This window comes from Sorex araneus, chromosome 2 (assembly GCF_027595985.1).
Source record: "Sorex araneus isolate mSorAra2 chromosome 2, mSorAra2.pri, whole genome shotgun sequence".
NCBI classification, from domain to species: domain Eukaryota; kingdom Metazoa; phylum Chordata; class Mammalia; order Eulipotyphla; family Soricidae; genus Sorex; species Sorex araneus.
Genome location: NC_073303.1, coordinates 36339855 through 36348333, shown reverse-complemented (window position 1 = coordinate 36348333; position 8479 = coordinate 36339855).

Below are 8479 nucleotides of genomic sequence, written 5' to 3'. Positions count from 1 at the left end.
GTTAATTGTCCTGGGCTACTTTTACTTCTTGAGGTTAGCTATTTCCTTTGTCACAAGGGCACCTGTGCCTCAGGTTATGCAAACGCTGGTAATGGAATTTTCCGGTTTGTACAGAGTAAAAGTTGAGGGGCTCCCTTTTGTTCAGGGTCCTAAACAGTCCCCAACAGGGTGGGGCACCGGAGATTGGAGGAGGCAGAAGATCTTGTTTCTGGGTCTCATTGAGCCTTGAGTTCAAGATCACAAAGTTCTGCTTTACCTGGTTCTGTGGGGCTTCACTCATGCGTAAGGTTCGGACCGAGTGTACAGAAAGTGGCCTGGAGCATGGCGGTGGCTGGGTAGTGGAGGTCGTAACTAAAATTAAAAAAACAAAATTAAGGTTTCACAAAAACCTGTGGAATAGCCCTTAGTGTGGTCTGTGCATAGGGATCCATCTACACAATCCCTTTAAAGTGTGGGAAAGAGGGCAAGGAAAATATTTACTCGTTGGGGAGTGGGTTAGGGAATGGGAGAATTGACTTAAATAATTGACATAAATAATTGACTTAAAAGTCAATATGGACAGTCCTTCAAAAACTAGAAATTGAGTTTCTATATGACCCCGCAATACCACTTCTGGGAATATATCCCGAGGATGCAAAAGAGCACAGTAGAAATGACATCTGTACCTATATATTCATTGCAGCACTGTTCACAATAGCCAAAATCTGGAAACAACCCAAGTGCCCTAAAACAGATGACTGGATAAAGAAACTTTGGTACATCTACACAATGAAATACTATGCAGCTGTTAGGAGAAATGAAGTCATGAAATTCGCTTATAAATGGATAGACACGCAGAGTATCATGCTAAGTGAAATGAGATAGAAAGAGAGGGACAGACATAGAGGGACTGCACTCATTTGTGGAGTGTAGGGTAGCATCACATGAGGCTGACACCCAATGACAGTAGACACAAGGGCCAGGAAGATTGCCCCATAGCTGGAAGACTGCTTCATGAACGGAGGGGAGAAGGCAGATGGAATAGAGAAGGGATCACTAAGAAAATGATGGCTTGAAGAACCAGTTGGGATGGGAGATGCGTGCTGAAAGTAGATAATGGACCAAACATGATGACCTCTCAGTGTCTGTGTTGCAAGCCATAACGCCCAAAAGTAGAGAGAAAGTATGGGGAATATTGTCCTCCATGGTGGCAGGGGGAGGGTGGGATATTGGTGGTGGGAAATGTGCACTGGTGGAGGGATGAGTGTTTGATCACTGTGTGATTGTAACCCAAACATGAATGCTTATAACTATCTCACAATGATTTAATAATTTTTTTAAAAAGTACCATAAGGATATGGTGAATGGTGTTAGGCTCCTCTTGGTGGTGAGATGCAGTAAGGGTACATTAACACTATCTGTACACATGTTACTTTACTGCATCAATGAATATATTTGTATATAAAAGAAACTTATGTCTTCAAAGGAAGAAATTGAGGATTATGTGTCATCAGGGGTGAGGGTGATCATCATCAGTGATGACCAAATGGCTCCTGCTCTCCCTGAAGTGCTGTTGAGAATGACACTGTGTGTCTGTGGGCTTCCCACACCCCTAGCCTTGGCCGCCACACCCAAACTGAGGGGCTTTCTCCAATATACAGCAGAGCAGCCTCCTTACAATCTCACGTCATCCAAGACAGAATCTGAGACCGACTCAGCCGGAGGTGCCTTTGGGAGACATGATTGGGACCTCAACCTGGGTGCATGATCCTGGGGTGAGATCCAAGGAGAAAAAAGAAGACAGTAACATCCAAGTATAGTGTGGCTAGAGAAATATGGTGCATTAGAAAAGAAAAAACTCGATAGTACTGGAGAGGTAGTTCTTGCCATGCATGCAGCCACACACTCCCACCCCCAGTTCGACCATCTCCCCATCCCTAGGCAGTGAATCTGCCCGTTGGTGACACTGGCAAATGCAGCTGAAGTAGCTCTTGGCCACGGGGCTGTGCGACTTGGAGGAAGACGGAATCTCTGCTGTTCTGCCCCGGGAAGGGAGTTTCGCTCACACATTGACCTGACCAGACACAGGATGTGAATGCAAGGCCCCTTTATTGCTAGCTTGAGCTAGGGTCCGAGTCCCATCCAACTCAGTGGAGTCTTGACAAGGACCCGGACTCCAAATTCTGAGCAGCTTATATAGGGTTTGGTTACATAACAGTATTTTTCCAGTAACTGGCAGTATGTTTCCAATTCTTGTCCCAGTCCTGTCCTGAGATTCCACTCCCTCAGTGTAAAAAACTAAAGAACGCCAAGGGGGCGCGTACATTCACGGGCTCTCCAGGCAGCTCTGTCTCACCGCCCGTGTCCGGTGCCCCGGAACCGCTGTGTGTGCTGTCGGTCAAAGGCAGGCGACGGAAGGAAAAAGGAAGAAGGCCAAACTGGTTACTCGATCCGTTTATTTCATTCTCTCTCTCCGCTTCTCTCCCGCTCTCGTGGATCTGGCCCTCGTGGATCTGCCCCCGTGGATCTGTCCCGCCAACACACTCTTACAGCCTAGTTAAATCTCCACAGCATGAGGGGGTTGGGGCGTACACATAGGTGTGGTCACCATCAATAGGGTAAGGTTCCCTTCCCTTAGGGGAAGCTTCTCCTAGGACTTAATTCTCTTTCAGCAGGAGGATCCACCCAAGGGCAGAGTCCCATGAATGTGTTTCTCTTCTCCTCAGCCAGCAAACATATATGAATTCATAATATTAATTATTTTGTATAGACACAATAAGAGATGCATTAAAGCTTATAGAATTGCTCTCCTGGGGCCATCTCAATCTCAGACTACAGTGCTCAGGCCAGATCAGTCTTTCCTATCCCTGGCAGGGTCCCAGTCTCATAAATACTATTGGGTCATGACAGCATTTGTCTATGATCAAGCTCTTAACTTATAGTTAAGAATTAGGCACTTTGGCCAGGCCCATCTCGATGCCAGGGTAACACATAACTTACCGCTTGCCCTGGATCCTTCCCGTCCCACGTCGGGGACCCTACTTTGGGGTGCTAGGAACTGAGGGCAACTGAGGCTTTAAGTGGAGAAAGCAGATGCCCAGGAGGGAATAATATTCGAGGCCAATTAATTCCCAAGTTATAAAAACATAATATTGTCTTCTTGTGTCTATACAAAACAGACTTGCTATGAATAAACTATGCAAAGGACTCAAGGAGAAGAGAAAAACATTATTTACAAGTCAACAGAACACTAAGAAAGAAGCTACAAATAAAGAAAGGAATAGGAGCACTGTAATGGGAGTAACATAATAAACCTAAACTACGTGAGGCTATGTTATCCTACACCTCAGCCCTCTCTCCTTGGCTAGGCCCCACTGCCCGTGCCCCCTGCTCTGATAGATTGTTGCCACGGGTCGGTTTATCTGCCCAGGGTGATACTGTTTCCTGAGAAGTCGGGACCTTCTGATGGGGGAAGCCGAGACTTAGGCATGCTGAGTTTCGGTCTTAAAGTGGAGCCTGTCATGATTCATTATAGCCTCACAGTGGGCGGTACTTGTAAGAGCACACAGCACACACCAGCATGTGGCAGGGCCCCGCGCATGTGCACATAGCACACACGCACACATAGCACACACGAGCACATGAGCAGGATACAAGCACACAAAGCACACAGGAGCACGTGGGCGGGGCGCGCATGCACACAGGGTGAGCGCCTTGTGGGCTCCTATTGCGGCCAGGTCTGTGCTACCCAGAGTGCGCCAGGCGGTGGCCCTAGAACAGAGGCAGGAAATCAGCCCTAGCTGCCCACAGAGGTCACAGCCCCTGGCAGTGGCCTGGATCTGCTGCGTGTGAGCTGGTGGGCGGAGTGGCCTAGTGGGGGTGGGGGGGCGGGGGGGCCACAGCAGAGCCGCCGGCATCAGGTTGAGTTTCCGATGACTGCATCTGATGCTTCTCCCCGCTTCAGGGCCCATGTGCGCTGAGGTCACCTGAGTCTTGGCAGCTCCGCTGTGCCCTTTCAGAGCCAAGGTTGGTGCCTCCTCGGGGAGTTCGTGCTGCACCTGAACCTGAGGGTGGTTCCTCCTCCAGCAATTGAATGGCCAGGGCTCCCGAGCCTGAAGACCCCCAGCAGAGGTCAGTGGGAGCCTGGGAGAGTCAGTATCGGGGAAGGTGTTTGCCTTGCACGTGTCAGGAACCCTGGTATGATCCCTGGCACCCCAAGTGTGCCCTGAACCCTGCCAGGAATGATCCCTGAGCACAGCTGGGTGTGGCCCGAACACCTATTAACTAGTTAGCTATTATGGGAGCTAGAGAGGTAGTCCAGGGGTTACGGCTCTTCCCTGGCATGGTTTGAGCCCCAGCACCATGTATGGTCCAGGAGCCCCGCCAGGAGCCCCTGGGCACCACTGGGTGTGGCTCAAAAACAAATAAAACCAGATGCACCTCAATTACACTGCCAGCACCTCTGCCCCTGGAATGTTCGGAGCCCCTGGGTGTGAGTGGGGGAGTGTATTGCTGACTTTGGGACACTCTGCTCTGGAACTGACACTGGAACAGATCCTTCTCTTTCTCCTGCTACCCCATCCCTTCTCCGCTGCACCCGCAGTCGGTCCCTGGAGGACACAGGTGAATCTCATGTCCCTCTCCCCCACCCCCTTCCCAGAGTGTCAGCAGAGACCACAGGAAGCGCCCTCAGAGGGCGCAGGAGACCTGACAGGGAGCCCCCACTCCACCCCACACCCCCCCAGTGCGGGGTTCCCATCTCTCCCACGGACAGAGCGAATGTGCTGGGGCACCTCAGGATTTGGCCGGCAGATGCCTCGTCCCCCAGGTCAGGGGAAGGGCCCAGCGCCCGTAGAGGGAAAGCTGGTCCTGTGAGTATCCAGGTGCCCCCAAGCCAGCTCCTGAGCACTGTCCCTGTGTCAGTCTGGAGGAGTTTGGTGGGAGCAGGGGGGGAGCTCACCTGTGGCCCCGGAGGTGGGGGGCGACCTCCCGCTGCCCCGCAGGGGTCTGTCACAGCAGAGCAGACCTGCCCAGGCTTAGGCTGGAAATCCCCTCCAGCTCGGGGGATGTCGGAGCTTCTGGTCACTCCACATATATAAACTCCTGGACCTTAAGGGCCTGCTCAGGGCAGTGATTTATAATTTATGTTCCCCTCACATCCCCGGTGGCTCCTACATGCTGGAGCTGGGAACTCTGTATGAGTAAGGCAAGCATGTCTGTGCCTCCCAGCGGCTATGTGGCTGATCTGGAGGTGACAGTCTAAGCCAGCAGTACCTAACTTGCTGGGGAGAGAGGATGGAAGGTGAGCCTCGAAAGGCTTCCTGGAGGAGGTGCTGTCTAAGACCTGAAAAAGGAGTAGAAAGAAATGAACTGAGCACCAAGAGGTAAGACTTGCCCAGTGAGAGAACCATGTGGCGAGATTGGTTAAATGGAGTCGAGTGGAGGGGCTGGAGCAATAGCTCAGCGGGTAGGGCGTTTGCATTGCATTTGGCCAACCCGGGTTAGTTTCCAGTTTCCCATATGGTCCCCAGAGCACTGCCAGGAGTAATTCCTGAGTGCAGAGCCAGGAGTAACCCCAGCACATTGCCAGGTGTGATCCAAAAAGAAAAAAATAACAGTAGAGTGGAGTGGAGGTGCAGGGGGCCGCAGGCGGGAGGGGGGAGGCGTGTGGCCCTGTGGGCAGCTGTGGCGGAGCAGGAGCTGCTGAGCCGCCCGGGGGAGATGCTGCAGCAGGCGTCCTGACTGGGCAGGGAGTGACCCGAGTGGAGGGGAGGGCTCAGGAGCAGGTCCCACCCTGCAGCCCCCGTCAGGGCCCCTGCAGCCAGGCAGCTGCCCCTGTCCTTGTAGCTCGTGACCAGCTGGGCTGGGCCAGGTCTGGGGCTGCTGACTCAGGCCCTGCCGGCTGGCTCAGCATCCCTGTCGCCCCGGGCCTCTTTGTGGGGCTCTGCCACTGACCACAGCCTCGGCCACAGACTTCAGGGAGCTGTGGGTCCTGTTGTCGGGGCCAGCGCAGGCGGGGGCTCTGTCTGGACTCATCTGGGACCCAGCACAGTCGGGGGGTAAGTTGTCAGACTGGAGCCTGAGGGTGGGGCGGGGCTGAAATCCAGGGGCCCATCAGCTCTGTCCTGCCCTCAGGCTGTATCCTGGGGGTGGGAGGGCAGGGGGGAGGGAGTGTCTGTGCAGCTCACCTCCACCATCAGACTGGAGTGCCCCTGAGGTGTGGCTTTCACAGCTCTGGGCCGACTCCCATCAGCCCTGGGGCTCCCCGGGCTTTGCCCCTAGTGTGGACCCCTAGAGCCCCCTCAGACACCAGGCTCAGCTCTGCATGTGGGTTACAGACCCACATGGTAACGGCCCCAGCCGGGCTCCCCCTGCCCCCCGAGTCCCTGTCCCCACCAGTCCTCTCTGCCACGTGGCCCAACTGTCGGCTGTGCTTTCCCCAGGCGTGGCCGAGGGCCGGGAGGCATGAAACCGGCGTGGTGTCCCCCTGGGGGGGTGCTGCTGCTGCTGCTGTGCAGGCGGGGGGCCTCAAGAGCGGGACCCCCAGAAGACACCTTCTGTTATGGCATCTTCCCTCGGGGTACATCCTCGTCCTGGGTGGTCTGTCCAGCCGTCTGTCCACCCGTCTGTCCCATCTGTGGCTGCGAGAGAGTTTGGTTGTTTTAGCTTCTTGACAGAGAGGGTGGGACAAAGAAACTCAGGTGGGGGCTGGGAAACAAAAGGCTCCTTAAGCCCTTTGCAATTTTAGTTTTCATGCATTTATTTGGGGAGGGTTGGGGAGTTCCTCAGGGTAAGCCTGGCAGGGGGCGCCAGACCAAATGGGGGTCTGGGGATGGGACCCGGAGCCCTCCCTGCTCTCTGTCTCTTTGCCTCAGTGCAGTTCTCTGGAGATGCTGGTCGGAGATACAGGTCAGCAGGAAGAGGGTGATGAGGCTCAGTGGGGGGCACAAGCTGGCATGTGATGTCTAATCCGACCCTCACTGTCGTGGCCCCCTGCACTGCCACACGCCACACCTGTGAAGTCGCTTTCCTCACTCTCCTGCCCTTTTGGGAGATAGGCAGCCCTCCACACACACACACACACACACACACACACACACACACACACACACACACACTCACAGAACCACATCCCTGAGGGCCAGGCCTGGGTGGGGAGTGAGCCCTCGGGCCCAATGTAGGGTTTCTGCTTGTCGGCTTCTCCTGGGGTGTGGGCAGTTCTGCCTTCCCGACGGAGGGCGCGTGGGACCAGGACGGGAAGGGGCCCAGCATCTGGGACGACTTCACCCGGCGCAGGGCAGGGAGCCCTCCTGGACATGGGCAGGCCCAGGGGCCTGGTGACAGCTACAAGGCCCAGGTGAGTGTGTGTGTCTGAGGGGGGAGAGAGCAGGAGAGAAGGAGCGAGAATGACTGAGGCACACTCCTGGGGACAGACAGGCTGGGGTGGTCCAGCTCTCACTCCCCTCACAGTGCCCTGCTCAGCACCCCCACTCCTGTGGTTCTGGGGTGCAACTGAGGTTTCAGACTGTGGCCTCGGAGGGTCAGGGCCCACCTGAAGGGCCTTGGGCCTCTGCCTGCTGGTGCCTCCCAGGCCCGGAGTGCCCAGACAGTGCTCGCTCTGCGTCTTGCTCCCCTCCGGCCTCACTTCTCAGCAGATCCTGCCAGGTCTGTTCGCGCCCCAGAACCTCAGTGATGTGATGTGGGCACTTGGGGGAAGGGGGCTGGGGAATTTCCCACAGGGCCCAGCCCACCCCCGCCTGAAGAGGACAGGCCGGCTGGAGTGAGTTGGAGTGGAGGCAGGGTGGACAGTTTCGGCCCCCCCACAGGGACACCCCCACCCCGGTCTTCTCAGTCCATCTGCCTCCTCCCTCCGTCTGTGCAGGAGGATGTGGGCCTGCTCCGGAACCTGGGCATGAGCCATGACCGATTCTCCGTGTCCTGGCCCTGACTCCTGCCCACGGGGGTCCGCGGTGAGGAGGGCGGCGTCCCAGCAGCCCATGGGGTGCCCTGTGTCCTGTTGGCTTTGCAAAATCACTTGGGGGAGGAGGAACAGCCACAGACCCAGGGGGCGGCCTGGACATGGGGGGCAACAGGGCGAGGGGTGGGGGAGCTGTGGCCCGAGATGAGCCAGGGCCCTGCGCCCCTCGAAGCCCTGCTTGTCTGCTCTCAGCTGAGCAGGTGAATGAAAAGGGGGTCCGGCTCTACAGCGACCTCATCGACACCCTGCTGAGGGTCAACATCACCCCACTCGTGACCCTGAACCACTGGGACCTCCCGCAGGTGAGCAAAGGTGCAGCTGGGCACTCAGCTCCACAGGTGGGGCTGGAGAGGTGGGATGGCCCAGGCAGGACAGAGCCTGAGTCCAGCTCCTCCCTCATCAAACTTCTGCCATGTGCCTCAGTTTCCCCTTCAGGCAGCTGCAGAATGAAGCTGGTTTGGAAGCTGGGATCTGTCTGTGCCTCCAGCTGGGAGCTGTGAGCCCATGAGGTGCTCAGAGCTT